At 40.5% G+C, this 19,176-nt stretch overlaps 2 pseudogenes; both read right to left on the bottom strand.

The window, feature by feature from the left end:
* LOC144708911 (ferric reduction oxidase 2-like) lies at window positions 1-5,311 on the bottom strand (annotated as a pseudogene).
* Window positions 5,312-10,980: 5,669 nt separating this feature from the next.
* On the bottom strand, window positions 10,981-16,003 carry LOC144708919 (ferric reduction oxidase 2-like; annotated as a pseudogene).
* Window positions 16,004-19,176: the final 3,173 nt, after the last annotated feature.

The raw sequence follows: 19,176 nt of genomic DNA on the forward strand, positions 1-19,176 counted from the left end.
TACGTGCAAATATAATTCGAAAGGTATTCTCTGCGGAAACTGGTGTGCATATAGAGAATGCGATCATTCCAAATTGGCATAACAGTGGATTATCACGAGTAAACCACAAGGAACAAGCGAAACAACCCTCACACGGATAACAAGGGGTGACGAAAGTCGCTCATGTCCCCTCCGGCACGCAAGCAGTAGAAACTATGGACTTTTGAAAGCGACAGAAAATTATTTGGTTGCAGCTTTCTGACCAGAGCTTGATTTTTCTGTGTGAAAATCACCACGTGAAGCTGATGGAATGGAAGTGTAGGTTGTCTGCCAGCCCAGATGAACAAATTCTCGCCACATCACCTCGCAACCCTCGAGGGCCGCTGGCGAGAACTCCACAGTCCCATTTCTCGAACTGGAGCAATATTTCTGCGGACGAGAAAAAAAGCATACAATAGAACACTGAAATCATGAAAAATATTCTCTCTATAATTCCTTTTATATATCCCCGTTTGTAAGATTTTTTTAATAGATCATTAACCAGTAATTTATGTAAGCTGGTTAGAGTCCTGAAATGTGATCAACTCTAGGAGGCAACATAAAGTTAAAAACGCTAATGAGAAAATAAGACGATATCTATCTGCAGACAAGATATGAGAGCCAAGAAACAAGAATCAATGATTGTCTTACTCTGAAGATCAGGCCTTTCCCGTAGTGCACCGTAGTTGCCCTTTTCAAGACCTCTTGCGGGTGGCTCTCCAGCTCGGCATTACCGAAAGCAGACTTGGGCGAACCCATCGGCGATACCACATCAAAGTTCTCGATCTTCGCCGCCAAAGCCGAAGCGTTCTTCCTCGCCCAGAGGAAGGCAGCGCCGCCGAGGCCAGTGATAGAGACGCACATGAAGATCAAGGCCAAAATAGCCTCAATGGAAGTCGAAAACTCAGCGTCAGACTCCTTCTCTGTGGTGTAGATGTAGTATCGGCCAACGATGCCCAGAAGCAAGAGGAAGAGGACGAACGACGAAGCAATGACCGCGCCCAGCCAAAGCCAGCTATTGGGCCCGAGGATACCCGTGATTGGTCTGTCCGAGCGCAGCGGTTTGAGCGGTAGAGTCTGGACTGTTTTAATACCGACCTTACCGGCCTCCTTCTCTCTTGTGACGTAGGCGTCGATGGTCAGGTCGAGCCGGGAGGCGTCAAGCTTGTCGGTGGAGAGAGGAGGAGAAGATCGAGCATGGAGATCTGCCACCGTCTTGAAGGCGCAGATTAGCCGCACATTGGGAACTGAAACCCCTTTAGTCGCGCTCATGAAAATAAGCTCCTGGATCATAGCAAAGTAGGGCGTGATCCCGCTTCCGCCGCTCACCAGAACCAGGCAATCATGTCTGCGACGTTAACCAGGTAACACCTTTAACTCTGGTGTAAGAGATAGATGGATAGCGACTGATTGATAGCCAGAAAGAGATAAATAGATTAGATAGATAGATAGATAGATCGATAGAAGATAGATAGATAGATAGATAGATAGATAGATAGATAGATAGATAGACAGATAGATAGATAGATAGATAGATAGATAGGTAGGTAGATAGTTAGAGATATAGACCGATAGATGAATAGATAGAGAGAGATAGATAGATACTATATAGAGAGATGTCTCTCTCAATAGATAGATAGACAGATAGAGAAAGAGAGAGAGAGAGAGAGTCAGAGCGATAGAGAAATAGAGAATGCATAGAGATAATTAGCTACTTATAGAGAGAGGAGATATATATATATATATATATTGATAGATCTATATCTATCAATCTATATATATAGCTTCATATAGAGAGAGGGATAGATGGATATACATATAGGGAGAGAGAGAGTCTGTGCAAGTGAGAGAGCGAGAGAGAAATAGAGGAGGAGAGAGAGATATAGAGAGAGAGAGAAAGAAATAGAGGAGAGAGAAAGAAATAGAGGGAGAGAGAGAGAGAGAGAGAAATAGAGGGAGAGAGAGAGAGAAATAGAGGAGGGAGAGAGAGAAATAGAGGGAGAGAGAGAGAGAAATAGAGGGAGAGAGAGAGAGAGAAATAGAGGCAGAGAGAGAGAGAGAGAAATAGAGGAGGGAGAGAGAAATAGAGGAGAGAGAGAGAGAGAAATAGAGGCAGAGAGAGAGAGAAATAGAGGGAGGGAGAGAGAGAAATAGAGGGAGAGAGAGAGAGAAATAGAGGGAGAGAGAGAGAGAGAAATAGAGGCAGAGAGAGAGAGAGAGAGAGAGAGAGAGAGAGAGAGAGAGAGAGAGAGAGAGAGAGAGAGGGAGAGAGAGAGAGAGAGAGAGAGAGGGAGAGAGAGAGAGAGAGAGAGAGAGAGAGAGAGAGAGAGAGAGAGAGAGAGAAAGAGAGAGAGAGTCTAAAGCTGAAGTGGAAGATACGGGTTTCGGTTAGTACTTGAGAAACTCCGTGGAGAAATCGCCGTAGGGTCCCTCCACGGCTACCTCCAGACGCTGCAGGGAGGGCGAGGATAGGGTCTGATGAAGCTTCTGGGTCCAGCTTCCCTCTTTCTTGATGATCACGCTCAGAGTTTCCGGCTCAAGGTTGCTGCTGGAGCTGATGGTGAATGGGTGCCATTGGAGTTTCGACAAACTCGGGACGCATATAAATACGTAGCTGAGGGGGGTGTATTTAAGCCCTGTCATATATTTTCAAACAAACCATGTTAAATAAGGCGTTATCTTTGAACGAGATACTTGAAGAAGTAGGAAATGCGCTGTGTTAAGTTTAATTTCCTTGACAGGAAAATAATGTATTATTGTATATTTTTGACGACTATCTAAGTCCCAATAGACTGGTTACGTCATTATAATATGGGAGCTAAAATGTCCAACGATGAGGAGACGCAATCGTCATCGTCCCTCATCATCGTCCTTTTGTAAATATAGCACATACAACGAGAGAAGATGAAAAAATCATGATGGACGTCTTCATTCCGCGTTATGGCCATTCAAGCATGTAGATTGTTCAAATTATCATGAATTCTGACTATCAAATTTGTAAAGTGTTTATCACCTTGGGTCTTGGAAAAGTTGAGCTCGACCGTCTCGTTGGGAAGGAGACGGGCGGAGACGACGCGGATCCTCTGCTGTGACTGCAGAAAACGGAGGTAGCGGTCGAGGAGAAAGAGGTAGACTCCCGGGAGAACCAAGAAGAAGAAGGAGATGCCGACGTGCAAGAGAAAGAAGAACATGAACAGCGCGTAGAGTTGGTGAGTGTAGAAGAAGAGCTCGTAGCTCTTTCTCCTAATCGGCCTGAACGTCGTGGCCCAGAGGACTAGCCCAAAGACCATGGCGAGCTCTCCGGCTACGTTAGACACCCCATCCTTTGCCCACTCCACCATCTGCACTACTCGCGATCCTTCAGGATATTAGTTATCTGCAATATTCTTTTCACCCCTCTCTCTCTCTCTCTCTCTCTCTATTTTTCTCTCTCTCCAGAGATTTTTACCTCGCACATATCGCCGATGATGGCCCAGTAGATGATGTAGCCCAAGCTGTGGGCTGCAAAGAAGACCAAGGTGATGTGGCCCAGCCACACGTGGTACTTCACGCTGGCTTCTGAGCTCAGGCCGAATAGCGGTAAAATGGAGGAACCCCGAGTTACAGGAAAGAAGAGGAAAGCGCAGCTTAGAGTCCCTACGAATGCCAATCTAAAAGAAGCCGTTCTTAACCTCCGCACATCCCTGCACAGATGAGACAAAGAGTTAAATATAATGGAGTCGCAAACCGATGGAAGACGCATGGATTGATGAATTGACAAATAAATATAGATATCTGTATATGTATATCGAGAGATCGATCAATCGACCGATCGATCGAGAAATAGAGAGAAAGCTTGATTGATTGACTGATAGATGAATAGATAGATGTGTAGATAGATCGATGATATGATAGATACATTGATGAATAGATATCAGATGGTAGATAACCAAATAGATAAATAACTATATGGTAGATAGATAATGCGATTGATATATCGATAGATGAATTTATAGATAGACTGATAGAACGATGGGTAGCATAAATGTGCGAGGAGAGCAGAATGAGGCAAGAAGTTTTCATACATTGAGGGTTGGTCAGCCATACCACCGCCGTGCATTCCGCCATGCATCATCCCACCGTGCATCATTCCCCCACCGGATTTTAGCCGGTCAAAGTTCGTCTTTAAATAAACTGCAAGGGTCCAGACAAGCAATGCGATGAACATGATGAGAAAGGAAAGCTGCATCCAGGAAACGATCCCCAGCGGCCCCGTCCACACAGCGGGCCTTCCACAGATTGCAAGCCGATCGCTTAGTCCGATCATTGGGCGACCTCCTTGATCTCTGGTGAGGATAATAAGTGAGAAGCCGATCGCTGGTATATATATGTTTGATTCTAGTAACGTTTCATGACCTCGAAAATACCTCTGGCTCGTGCTGTGGGATTTTGATTTTAGATGAAGGTATAGACAGCCAAGTAGAGAAATGAACAAGATGGGAAAAGTGTAGATCAAGATGTTCATTCCTGCAGTCGTATCGTATAAATAATCAGGATAAAGATAATGAAGGTAAACGTCTTAAGGAAGAAGAACCTGGTCTTACAATAAATCCATTAGCTATAATAATTGTTCTAGTAGCAATCATAAATCGCATTATTGATAGTACAAAGAGTAATAATTAATGATTACAATAGAATAATAGTAAGAAGGAAGAAAAATAATAATAAGAAGGAGAAGGAAGAACGCAAACAATAAGAAGAAGAATAAGGAGGACGAAGAGCAGAAGAATAAGAAGAAGAAGAAGATGGAGGGGGAGAAAGACGTAAGGGAATGAATCATGTCGAATAGTGATTAGCACAGGGTGAAGAAAGAAGAGGAACAATAATAATATCAACGCTAAAGAAAAAAGCAAAATAAATAAAATATCCAGTATCTCGCCGGATTCGTTCCCCACCCTGCGAGCGGAAGTATGTAGTCTTATTGAGCTTTCCCTGAAGATTGGGCACCCAAACATTCCTATACGTGTTGGTGGGTCGCATAATCCATATCATCAGCCAACCAGCAAGCACAAACCATGCCAGAAGCTTCATACTCCGACCAAGCATCGTTATCGTCCCAGCCATACCCAGAATATCGTAATGACACAAACGTCGTTTCCTTGTTCTTCCTCTCGTGCTCTCCCGTCCTCCCTGTAGAACTTCTGCGATTACACCGGCAAATATATACGCGTCGGCAAGTCTCTGCAGCCACAACAAATAAGAATATCTTGTCACCTAGTGGTTTATCGTCCCTTTCTATCCACACCATTGTTCCGAAGCAGTCGAGGCTGCATGCCCAGCCTTTGCATGATTAACAAAGATAAATTGCTTGAGGCAATTCGTGGAGAGAGAGACAGAAACAAAATTGTAAACCAAGGGAGGACGTCAAAGGTGTAGTTGCTGTCATGGAACTCGCTTAAAATTGATTTTTCAGTCTCCCTTACAACAGGTAAATGCGGGTTGGAAGAAGGGCTAACCAATGGCTTGGAGAATTAACCCTGTTATCCATGAATTAGGAAGGACCCGTTTCAGATGGGGCATAGCTTGTTCTTGCCTCGTCAAGAGCGTTGACATTAGTAGTTTAATCCAAAGTAGGCCGTCCCAACTCAAGTGCATTAAGGCCGAAAGCGAGTCACGCCCCTGGCTTTGTAGTACGACCACTGCAGTACGAGGGACGTGGAAACTAAACATATAAATATAAGATATTAATGGTTGAATTGATTTATAGAAGTAGCTAGATAGATGAGGACTTGTATTTCCTCTCTTTGGATGGGGCTTCATTTGCTCTCTTGTACCTAGTTGTACTACTGTCTATGTCCCGTAGAATCTATGCGGTCGCTATGAATAAAAAATACGCCGAGGTATTGTCTAAGTTTTGGAAAGCTTAAAATATTGGGGATAGCTCAGCCACAGAATGGGGTAACGCATGAAGTAACACCTGCGGAAATAGACTCGTCCGTATATTTTTAAATTTACTGGAGTAACCATTGATCCTACAGCAGAGTTACGGACGAAAGCTGGAAGACATCTAGACGATGGGAGTACATTTGGATTAATGCGTAACTTCATAAAATGTTTTCAAAAACCTAATTTGACATGACCAACATTTCTTGATGGCCTACAGCTATCCTGCGAGAAGCCACTCGTTTTTAAATATTTACATAAGTTGGGCACGTCATGATAGTGAATATCAGCCGCATGCTCTGTTCGACTAGCCATAGTCTCACGTAATAGTTAATCGTTGTACTAATGCAAACGTACAACGCTTCCATCCTCCTGTAATTAGGTACTGGATGAGAATGACTTTAAATGAAGAGGATTGGTATCTATTGTCGTCTGATGCTAATCCAGGAGGAAAAATCAACCTTCGAAATTCTTATGAAATCTTTCCATCGAGGCCAATAAATTATTGTCGAAAGAAATGTGGAGTAAAGCTGTCCTTTCTATTCAAGATTCAACCGCGTTCCATATCTGTTGCGTGCCTTAGTTAAATACCAAGGGTTTTACTTTTCCTCTTAAGCACGGTGTTGTTCTTCAACATTTTCAAATATATTGTTTGATTGTTTGAGCTTTTTGAAACAAAATACACGAGAGCCGTGAAGGTCCTATGAACTTTCCATTGAAAAAGAGAGGATCAACACAAACATATAAAGCAGAACCTTTCTAATTAAAGAAAAACATACATTGGGAGTCAAGACTTTCTTACACCTTCTCCAATATCGATATGTTGGGCTTGGGAATAACTATCACTCTTTCACTTTGATATGCAACAAGCACTCCATCAACACGGAAAAAGGAAAATAAACACTTTGTTTCCTTGCGTAAGTCTTCTCTGATAATGACAACGATAATTCCATATTTACAACAAAATCACCTATGTAGGCCTCTTGCTACGTCCAAACTAAGACAGTTCAGAATCCCTTAAAAGTAGAGACTTGGTGACATTCTTAAAGTAGAGACATTTTCAAAATATAATCATCTACCTCCAAAGTCTATATTATGTCCCATTTGTAAGGAACACTGATATAACTGTGACAAAAATATACCGGACTGATATGAGGTATAAAATCATTCAGTGGTTCATATGAATCAACTAAGTGAACTTCTCCAAAGAGCACCCAGTATCTTTCTTTAGCACCGCTACTTTCACTGGTGCAAGATCAACCATACTCACAGGAGCGGGCTAAAAATGCTTATATGTCTGAATATTTTGGTGTCATTGAGTATCCTCTAAGTACTAATATTCATCGTCTGTCTAAATACTAGTAACCAACCAATCTAATGTCATTATTATTCACCCAATCGTCGCATATATTTACATACTTGATTCTAAGTATGCACATGTGTTACATCAATATATTCTATCAATTAATATTGAAAAGATGTGACATGGATGATTTGTCTTCAGGGAACATATGGTTCCAATAATCCCTATTTTGGAAAAAGGATAATCATCCTTGGATATCAAACTTTTTGCACTCTATAGTTGCTATATGCTTTGGGCTATTAGCTTTTTCGATTCATTTACTATATATTGAGTCAATGAAACTCTTCCATTATGAATTTTACTTTAGACATAATACCCCTAATCAGGTAAATTGCCTCAGAAAGTTATATTACTTTAGATGACACTATCTGCCTTTCTCATGTTGTATAACACAATTGTAGTTACTCAACAACAGAATATGTATAGAAATTTACGGAACACATTAAAAGGGTGTGATGAATTTTTTCCACCCTAATGGCTCTTAAAGAGCATTAATTAAAAAAATATAATCAGCTTTTGCTGTCAAGTCTGTAGTGGTACTCCTCTTGGAAGCTTTTGCTGTCAAATCTAAAGTGGTACTCCTCTTGGAACTCTTCTAAGACAATACGTCTCCATTTAGCGTGAACATTAATCTACATTTGGATCCCCTAAGATCCAGGTCTAAAAAAAATGGTATTTATTTAATCATTAGCCTTTAGACCCTATCATCTATGAATCAGAAATAAATCCTTAACCATTATGTCCTGGACTATCTAGTGTTCATCTCATGCTCGGCTTGAATCTGCTCCTGATACTTGAGTCAATGTTACACCAGTCCTTGTTCATAGCACTGTGATGAGGATGGATGTAATAACATAGAAATATGGAATTTTCTACATAAACACTATATGATTAGGAGGGTCTGGTAATTTCTCTTTAGAAATCTGAACTCCAGGTATCAGCAACATGAGACCTCTCTAAAAGTTCTGTATCCTGAAACTCTTTTGGTGTTGGATTCTATGCATATGGATTTGGAGATTTTTAACTACCTCCTTGATCTGTCTCTATAGAAAGCATGCACGATACATAAGTTGCTTCTTCCAAATCTGTTCGGGGGAGAACTTTGGAAGTCATTCATACCAAGGATAAGATTACAACAAAATTCAAAATAAGTTGAACGTCCTCTACAGAGAGGATTATGGAAATAATTATCCGCCCACTAAAATTTTATGAATAAAACCTAGGATCATGTTCATTCTCATTCAAAATGTGAGATTACATCACATAATCCAAAATATATTTTATTTTTTGTCCTTAATTTAACATGCACAATTTACACAGCTTGAATCCATATATTTGGGTCATCACATAAACAACTTAACATTTATTTTCAATTGAGAAACTATAACTTAACATTCATTACCCATACTCCATAACCATGGTGTGCTGTTGTATCTGGTAATATTCTAAATGGTTTATTATTACATTTCTGACAGTAACCGTCGTCCCTAAATTTAATCTCGAAATTATGAACTTGTCCACTAGCATTGGAGTTTCCTTTAAATCCAATTTTAGACAATGCGTACCACAGTCTCTGTAGGGTCTATCACGTTTATAAATGGGTTTAGTGTATGAACAAAATTTTAGAATCTATCTATTATGACTAATTCCTAGAGTTAGGAAGGCGTGTTTGTAAGTCAGTGATTGAATTCTTGTAAAAAATATTGTCTCGACATGAGTATTTTTATCCAAAATTTTGATTAATTGGTCTAGTTAATTTTCATTAATTTGTCTTAATCTTTCAATTATTTTTGGGCTAAAAAACATGCTTTTTAAAAAATTAATCCATGATGTATCTTGCTACAATAGCTTCATGTACAGCAAGGAACCCAACTGAACTGAAATACCTACAACTGAGTGTAATTTGAATGCCTGATGAATGCCACATTTGAAACATACTCGTTAACTGCAGGGTATGGCTAATATTTATATTTCGTGAAATCGATGAATTTCATCAATGAAGTATTTTTTTTGCTCAACTTGGTTGAACAGTTCTAATAAACGTTCAGCTATATAAGTCCAGATGTCAACATGTATCCCTGTAATGTATATGCATTAACACTTAATCGCGCATCAGTACTAATTAGAATGGCCAATTTTGGCTTCAAATTTAATATTTCGTAACTCATTTGGGAGTCTTGTGCAAATGAAGGGTAATACAAAGTTTAGAAATGTGGCTTTATTTTCTAGAGCAAGAGCTGGAGCTTAGCATCCTATGGCCTAGAAAATCAACCTATCAATTTAGTTAAAGAAACTAAATCGTAGTTCAATTAATATACATGCAGATAAGGTTGCTTGGTAAACATTATTGGGCTTTAAATGTATCATGCAATTTTAATTAGCAAAGACACACATATAAAAATTTTCAATATTGTTGGATATACTCTTATGTTCAGGGATTTTTATGAAAATTTTTGAGGGAACGATGAACATTCTATGACCTGAAGATCATTTAGATACTTCGAGGCCAGAGAACTGAACGAGTTGAATATACTCATTCAAGGGACCAAGAACTCACTGATTTGATACGTGCTAAGGTATTATACTTTTCTATGTTTTTGGTTGTCAAACATATCTCCGGTTAAGAAGGAACAATATTCTGCTGAGAAATCGAAGTTGGATTGATTCAGTAGAACCCACAAATCCCAGCAACTATCACATTATTTAATACAAAAAATGTGACCCCCCCATTATGTTTGTAAGTTGACATAAATTCTAAGGGAGCATTCATTATCCTACAAGGGGATACAATTCAACTGGAAAATAAATCTAAATAATAGTATTTACATGTAACCATTAAACTTCAACTGAAAGTAAAACTTTCCATGTTACAAATTAGAAGGACACTTATTGTAACTCAAAGATACATGTAAAATCATATGCCATTCTGTCAAAAATGAATAATTTTCTTCCATTAAAGGGGCACTTTTCTTAGATATTAAAATTTACACTTTAACAAATCTATTTATCATTTTTATTTACCAACATACTACAGTGACTCTAAATTCTTACTTTCATCCGAATTACTGAAATATTAAATTATGTAAAAGAAAAAAACATTCATCATTATTAGAAATCACTGAGTTAAATTATTTTAAAATCTTACTAAATTTAGGATTCTGAAAAAGGAAAAGACAAAGTCTTTGTCCACAGGAATACGCTGGGAAATAACACATCTTTAGGAAAATATCTATGCTTAATGCTCAGTTTGAACTCTGTTATGGATGAATCATCAGTATTCTTACATGCATAAACAAGTTTATAGTCTTTTACGCTACGATTGAATCATTTAGAACACTTTCATTAGCATATAAATGGAGTTTTCTATTTCATATACTCTTTACATACTGACTCGTGGGAACAATATTTTCTACGTCAAATCAACATGAAAGCTCATTGCGTGCATGGTGATTTAGTCTGGCGCGATGTCACTTAAAATGTTTGTGTCTTTTCTCTTTTCAGCCATGTCTCTATACATACAGGCTTCCAACTTTAAGTCTCAATATTCTTAATTTAATAGAGGAATCGGTCTGCGGGTTAGCGGTCTGCGGGTTGATGTTAAAAGATTTCCGAGGACTTCTTGGGAAGTCAGATCCCTATTTATGTGTCCTGAAAGAGTTCTGAAAACCCATAAGTGATACGTGCAAATATAATTCGAAAGGTATTCTCTGCGGAAACTGGTGTGCATATAGAGAATGCGATCATTCCAAATTGGCATAACAGTGGATTATCACGAGTAAACCACAAGGAACAAGCGAAACAACCCTCACACGGATAACAAGGGGTGACGAAAGTCGCTCATGTCCCCTCCGGCACGCAAGCAGTAGAAACTATGGACTTTTGAAAGCGACAGAAAATTATTTGGTTGCAGCTTTCTGACCAGAGCTTGATTTTTCTGTGTGAAAATCACCACGTGAAGCTGATGGAATGGAAGTGTAGGTTGTCTGCCAGCCCAGATGAACAAATTCTCGCCACATCACCTCGCAACCCTCGAGGGCCGCTGGCGAGAACTCCACAGTCCCATTTCTCGAACTGGAGCAATATTTCTGCGGACGAGAAAAAAAGCATACAATAGAACACTGAAATCATGAAAAATATTCTCTCTATAATTCCTTTTATATATCCCCGTTTGTAAGATTTTTTTAATAGATCATTAACCAGTAATTTATGTAAGCTGGTTAGAGTCCTGAAATGTGATCAACTCTAGGAGGCAACATAAAGTTAAAAACGCTAATGAGAAAATAAGACGATATCTATCTGCAGACAAGATATGAGAGCCAAGAAACAAGAATCAATGATTGTCTTACTCTGAAGATCAGGCCTTTCCCGTAGTGCACCGTAGTTGCCCTTTTCAAGACCTCTTGCGGGTGGCGCTCCAGCCCGGCATTACCGAAAGCAGACTTGGGCGAACCCATCGGCGATACCACATCAAAGTTCTCGATCTTCGCCGCCAAAGCCGAAGCGTTCTTCCTCGCCCAGAGGAAGGCAGCGCCGCCGAGGCCAGTGATAGAGACGCACATGAAGATCAAGGCCAAAATAGCCTCAATGGAAGTCGAAAACTCAGCGTCAGACTCCTTCTCTGTGGTGTAGATGTAGTATCGGCCAACGATGCCCAGAAGCAAGAGGAAGAGGACGAACGACGAAGCAATGACCGCGCCCAGCCAAAGCCAGCTATTGGGCCCGAGGATACCCGTGATTGGTCTGTCCGAGCGCAGCGGTTTGAGCGGTAGAGTCTGGACTGTTTTAATACCGACCTTACCGGCCTCCTTCTCTTGTGACGTAGGCGTCGATGGTCAGGTCGAGCCGGGAGGCGTCAAGCTTGTCGGTGGAGAGGGAGGAGAAGATCGAGCATGGAGAGATCTGCCACCGTCTTGAAGGCGCAGATTAGCCGCACATTGGGAACTGAAACCCCTTTAGTCGCGCTCATGAAAATAAGCTCCTGGATCATAGCAAAGTAGGGCGTGATCCCGCTTCCGCCGCTCACCAGAACCAGGCAATCATGTCTGCGACGTTAACCAGGTAACACCTTTAACTCTGGTGTAAGAGATAGATGGATAGCGACTGATTGATAGCCAGAAAGAGATAAATAGATTAGATAGATAGATAGATAGATCGATAGAAGATAGATAGATAGATAGATAGATAGATAGATAGATAGATAGATAGACAGATAGATAGATAGATAGATAGATAGATAGGTAGGTAGATAGTTAGAGATATAGACCGATAGATGAATAGATAGAGAGAGATAGATAGATACTATATAGAGAGATGTCTCTCTCTCAATAGATAGATAGACAGATAGAGAAAGAGAGAGAGAGAGAGAGTCAGAGCGATAGAGAAATAGAGAATGCATAGAGATAATTAGCTACTTATAGAGAGAGGGAGATATATATATATATATATATTGATAGATCTATATCTATCAATCTATATATATAGCTTCATATAGAGAGAGGGATAGATGGATATACATATAGGGAGAGAGAGAGTCTGTGCGTGCGAGAGAGCGAGAGAGAAATAGAGGGAGGGAGAGAGAGATATAGAGAGAGAGAGAAAGAAATAGAGGGAGAGAGAAAGAAATAGAGGGAGAGAGAGAGAGAGAGAGAAATAGAGGGAGAGAGAGAGAGAAATAGAGGGAGGGAGAGAGAGAAATAGAGGGAGAGAGAGAGAGAGAGAGAGGGAGAGAGAGAGAGAGAGAGAGAGAGAGAGAGAGAGAGAGAGAGAGAGAGAGAGAGAGAGAGAGAGAGAGAGAGAGAGAGAGAGAGAGAGGGAGAGAGAGAGAGAGAAATAGAGGGAGGGAGAGAGAGAAATAGAGGGAGAGAGAGAGAGAAATAGAGGGAGAGAGAGAGAGAGAAAGAGAGGCAGAGAGAGAGAGAGAGAGAGAGAGAGAGAGAGAGAGAGAGAGAGAGAGAGAGAGAGGGAGAGAGAGAGAGAGAGAAAAAGGGAGCGGGAGAGAGAGAGAGAGAGAGAGAGAGAGAGAGAGAGAGAGAGAGAGAGAGAGAGAGAGAGAGAGAGAGAGAGTCTAAAGCTGAAGTGGAAGATACGGGTTTCGGTTAGTACTTGAGAAACTCCGTGGAGAAATCGCCGTAGGGTCCCTCCACGGCTACCTCCAGACGCTGCAGGGAGGGCGAGGATAGGGTCTGATGAAGCTTCTGGGTCCAGCTTCCCTCTTTCTTGATGATCACGCTCAGAGTTTCCGGCTCAAGGTTGCTGCTGGAGCTGATGGTGAATGGGTGCCATTGGAGTTTCGACAAACTCGGGACGCATATAAATACGTAGCTGAGGGGGGTGTATTTAAGCCCTGTCATATATTTTCAAACAAACCATGTTAAATAAGGCGTTATCTTTGAACGAGATACTTGAAGAAGTAGGAAATGCGCTGTGTTAAGTTTAATTTCCTTGACAGGAAAATAATGTATTATTGTATGTTTTTGCCGACTATCTAAGTCGCAATAGACTGGTTACGTCCTTATAATAGGGGAGCTAAAATGTCCAACGATGAGGGGACGCAGTCGTCGTCGTACCTCATCATCGTCCTTTGTAAATATAGCACATACAACGAGAGAAGATGAAAAAATCATGATGGACGTCTTCATTCCGCGTTATGGCCATTCAAGCATGTAGATTGTTCAAATTATCATGAATTCTGACTATCAAATTTGTAAAGTGTTTATCACCTTGGGTCTTGGAAAAGTTGAGCTCGACCGTCTCGTTGGGAAGGAGACGGGCGGAGACGACGCGGATCCTCTGCTGTGACTGCAGAAAACGGAGGTAGCGGTCGAGGAGAAAGAGGTAGACTCCCGGGAGAACCAAGAAGAAGAAGGAGATGCCGACGTGCAAGAGAAAGAAGAACATGAACAGCGCGTAGAGTTGGTGAGTGTAGAAGAAGAGCTCGTAGCTCTTTCTCCTAATCGGCCTGAACGTCGTGGCCCAGAGGACTAGCCCAAAGACCATGGCGAGCTCTCCGGCTACGTTAGACACCCCATCCTTTGCCCACTCCACCATCTGCACTACTCGCGATCCTTCAGGATATTAGTTATCTGCAATATTCTTTTCACCCCTCTCTCTCTCTCTCTCTCTCTCTATTTTTCTCTCTCTCCAGAGATTTTTACCTCGCACATATCGCCGATGATGGCCCAGTAGATGATGTAGCCCAAGCTGTGGGCTGCAAAGAAGACCAAGGTGATGTGGCCCAGCCACACGTGGTACTTCACGCTGGCTTCTGAGCTCAGGCCGAATAGCGGTAAAATGGAGGAACCCCGAGTTACAGGAAAGAAGAGGAAAGCGCAGCTTAGAGTCCCTACGAATGCCAATCTAAAAGAAGCCGTTCTTAACCTCCGCACATCCCTGCACAGATGAGACAAAGAGTTAAATATAATGGAGTCGCAAACCGATGGAAGACGCATGGATTGATGAATTGACAAATAAATATAGATATCTGTATATGTATATCGAGAGATCGATCAATCGACCGATCGATCGAGAAATAGAGAGAAAGCTTGATTGATTGACTGATAGATGAATAGATAGATGTGTAGATAGATCGATGATATGATAGATACATTGATGAATAGATATCAGATGGTAGATAACCAAATAGATAAATAACTATATGGTAGATAGATAATGCGATTGATATATCGATAGATGAATTTATAGATAGACTGATAGAACGATGGGTAGCATAAATGTGCGAGGAGAGCAGAATGAGGCAAGAAGTTTTCATACATTGAGGGTTGGTCAGCCATACCACCGCCGTGCATTCCGCCATGCATCATCCCACCGTGCATCATTCCCCCACCGGATTTTAGCCGGTCAAAGTTCGTCTTTAAATAAACTGCAAGGGTCCAGACAAGCAATGCGATGAACATGATGAGAAAGGAAAGCTGCATCCAGGAAACGATCCCCAGCGGCCCCGTCCACACAGCGGGCCTTCCACAGATTGCAAGCCGATCGCTTAGTCCGATCATTGGGCGACCTCCTTGATCTCTGGTGAGGATAATAAGTGAGAAGCCGATCGCTGGTATATATATGTTTGATTCTAGTAACGTTTCATGACCTCGAAAATACCTCTGGCTCGTGCTGTGGGATTTTGATTTTAGATGAAGGTATAGACAGCCAAGTAGAGAAATGAACAAGATGGGAAAAGTGTAGATCAAGATGTTCATTCCTGCAGTCGTATCGTATAAATAATCAGGATAAAGATAATGAAGGTAAACGTCTTAAGGAAGAAGAACCTGGTCTTACAATAAATCCATTAGCTATAATAATTGTTCTAGTAGCAATCATAAATCGCATTATTGATAGTACAAAGAGTAATAATTAATGATTACAATAGAATAATAGTAAGAAGGAAGAAAAATAATAATAAGAAGGAGAAGGAAGAACAATAATTATAATAAGAAGGAAGAACGCAAACAATAAGAAGAAGAATAAGGAGGACGAAGAGCAGAAGAATAAGAAGAAGAAGAAGATGGAGGGGGAGAAAGACGTAAGGGAATGAATCATGTCGAATAGTGATTAGCACAGGGTGAAGAAAGAAGAGGAACAATAATAATATCAACGCTAAAGAAAAAAAAGCAAAAATAAATAAAAATATCCAGTATCTCGCCGGATTCGTTCCCCACCCTGCGAGCGGAAGTATGTAGTCTTATTGAGCTTTCCTGAAGATTGGGCACCCAAACATTCCTATACGTGTTGGTGGGTCGCATAATCCATATCATCAGCCAACCAGCAAGCACAAACCATGCCAGAAGCTTCATACTCCGACCAAGCATCGTTATCGTCCCAGCCATACCCAGAATATCGTAATGACACAAACGTCGTTTCCTTGTTCTTCCTCTCGTGCTCTCCCGTCCTCCCTGTAGAACTTCTGCGATTACACCGGCAAATATATACGCGTCGGCAAGTCTCTGCAGCCACAACAAATAAGAATATCTTGTCACCTAGTGGTTTATCGTCCCTTTCTATCCACACCATTGTTCCGAAGCAGTCGAGGCTGCATGCCCAGCCTTTGCATGATTAACAAAGATAAATTGCTTGAGGCAATTCGTGGAGAGAGAGACAGAAACAAAATTGTAAACCAAGGGAGGACGTCAAAGGTGTAGTTGCTGTCATGGAACTCGCTTAAAATTGATTTTTCAGTCTCCCTTACAACAGGTAAATGCGGGTTGGAAGAAGGGCTAACCAATGGCTTGGAGAATTAACCTGTTATCCATGAATTAGGAAGGACCCGTTTCAGATGGGGCATAGCTTGTTCTTGCCTCGTCAAGAGCGTTGACATTAGTAGTTTAATCCAAAGTAGGCCGTCCCAACTCAAGTGCATTAAGGCCGAAAGCGAGTCACGCCCCTGGCTTTGTAGTACGACCACTGCAGTACGAGGGACGTGGAAACTAAACATATAAATATAAGATATTAATGGTTGAATTGATTTATAGAAGTAGCTAGATAGATGAGGACTTGTATTTCCTCTCTTTGGATGGGGCTTCATTTGCTCTCTTGTACCTAGTTGTACTACTGTCTATGTCCCGTAGAATCTATGCGGTCGCTATGAATAAAAATACGCCGAGGTATTGTCTAAGTTTTGGAAAGCTTAAAATATTGGGGATAGCTCAGCCACAGAATGGGGTAACGCATGAAGTAACACCTGCGGAAATAGACTCGTCCGTATATTTTTAAATTTACCGGAGTAACCATTGATCCTACAGCAGAGTTACGGACGAAAGCTGGAAGACATCTAGACGATGGGGGAGTACATTTGGATTAATGCGTAACTTCATAAAATGTTTTCAAAAACCTAATTTGACATGACCAACATTTCTTGATGGCCTACAGCTATCCTGCGAGAAGCCACTCGTTTTTAAATATTTACATAAGTTGGGCACGTCATGATAGTGAATATCAGCCGCATGCTCTGTTCGACTAGCCATAGTCTCACGTAATAGTTAATCGTTGTACTAATGCAAACGTACAACGCTTCCATCCTCCTGTAATTAGGTACTGGATGAGAATGACTTTAAATGAAGAGGATTGGTATCTATTGTCGTCTGATGCTAATCCAGGAGGAAAAATCAACCTTCGAAATTCTTATGAAATCTTTCCATCGAGGCCAATAAATTATTGTCGAAAGAAATGTGGAGTAAAGCTGTCCTTTCTATTCAAGATTCAACCGCGTTCCATATCTGTTGCGTGCCTTAGTTAAATACCAAGGGTTTTACTTTTCCTCTTAAGCACGGTGTTGTTCTTCAACATTTTCAAATATATTGTTTGATTGTTTGAGCTTTTTGAAACAAAATACACGAGAGCCGTGAAGGTCCTATGAACTTTCCATTGAAAAAGAGAGGATCAACACAAACATATAAAGCAGAACCTTTCTAATTAAAGAAAAACATACATTGGGGAGTCAAGACTTTCTTACACCTTCTCCAATATCGATATGTTGGGCTTGGGAATAACTATCACTCTTTCACTTTGATATGCAACAAGCACTCCATCAACACGGAAAAAGGAAAATAAACACTTTGTTTCCTTGCGTAAGTCTTCTCTGATAATGACAACGATAATTCCATATTTACAACAAAATCACCTATGTAGGCCTCTTGCTACGTCCAAACTAAGACAGTTCAGAATCCCTTAAAAGTAGAGACTTGGTGACATTCTTAAAGTAGAGACATTTTCAAAATATAATCATCTACCTCCAAAGTCTATATTATGTCCCATTTGTAAGGAACACTGATATAACTGTGACAAAAATATACCGGACTGATATGAGGTATAAAATCATTCAGTGGTTCATATGAATCAACTAAGTGAACTTCTCCAAAGAGCACCCAGTATCTTTCTTTAGCACCGCTACTTTCACTGGTGCAAGATCAACCATACTCGTCACAGGAGCGGGGCTAAAAAATGCTTATATGTCTGAATATTTTGGTGTCATTGAGTATCCTCTAAGTACTAATATTCATCGTCTGTCTAAATACTAGTAACCAACCAATCTAATGTCATTATTATTCACCCAATCGTCGCATATATTTACATACTTGATTCTAAGTATGCACATGTGTTACATCAATATATTCTATCAATTAATATTGAAAAAGATGTGACATGGATGATTTGTCTTCCAGGGAACATATGGTTCCAATAATCCCTATTTTGGAAAAAGGATAATCATCCTTGGATATCAAACTTTTTGCACTCTATAGTTGCTATATGCTTTGGGCTATTAGCTTTTTCGATTCATTTACTATATATTGAGTCAATGAAACTCTTCCATTATGAATTTTACTTTAGACATAATACCCCTAATCAGGTAAATTGCCTCAGAAAGTTATATTACTTTAGATGACACTATCTGCCTTTCTCATGTTGTATAACACAATTGTAGTTACTCAACAACAGAATATGTATAGAAATTTACGGAACACATTAAAAGGGTGTGATGAATTTTTTCCACCCTAATGGCTCTTAAAGAGCATTAATTAAAAAAATATAATCAGCTTTTGCTGTCAAGTCTGTAGTGGTACTCCTCTTGGAAGCTTTTGCTGTCAAATCTAAAGTGGTACTCCTCTTGGAACTCTTCTAAGACAATACGTCTCCATTTAGCGTGAACATTAATCTACATTTGGATCCCCTAAGATCCAGGTCTAAAAAAAATGGTATTTATTTAATCATTAGCCTTTAGACCCTATCATCTATGAATCAGAAATAAATCCTTAACCATTATGTCCTGGACTATCTAGTGTTCATCTCATGCTCGGCTTGAATCTGCTCCTGATACTTGGAGTCAATGTTACACCAGTCCTTGTTCATAGCACTGTGATGAGGATGGA

This window comes from Wolffia australiana, chromosome 10 (assembly GCF_029677425.1).
Source record: "Wolffia australiana isolate 7733 chromosome 10, ASM2967742v1".
In the NCBI taxonomy this organism is placed as follows: Eukaryota; Viridiplantae; Streptophyta; class Magnoliopsida; order Alismatales; family Araceae; genus Wolffia; species Wolffia australiana.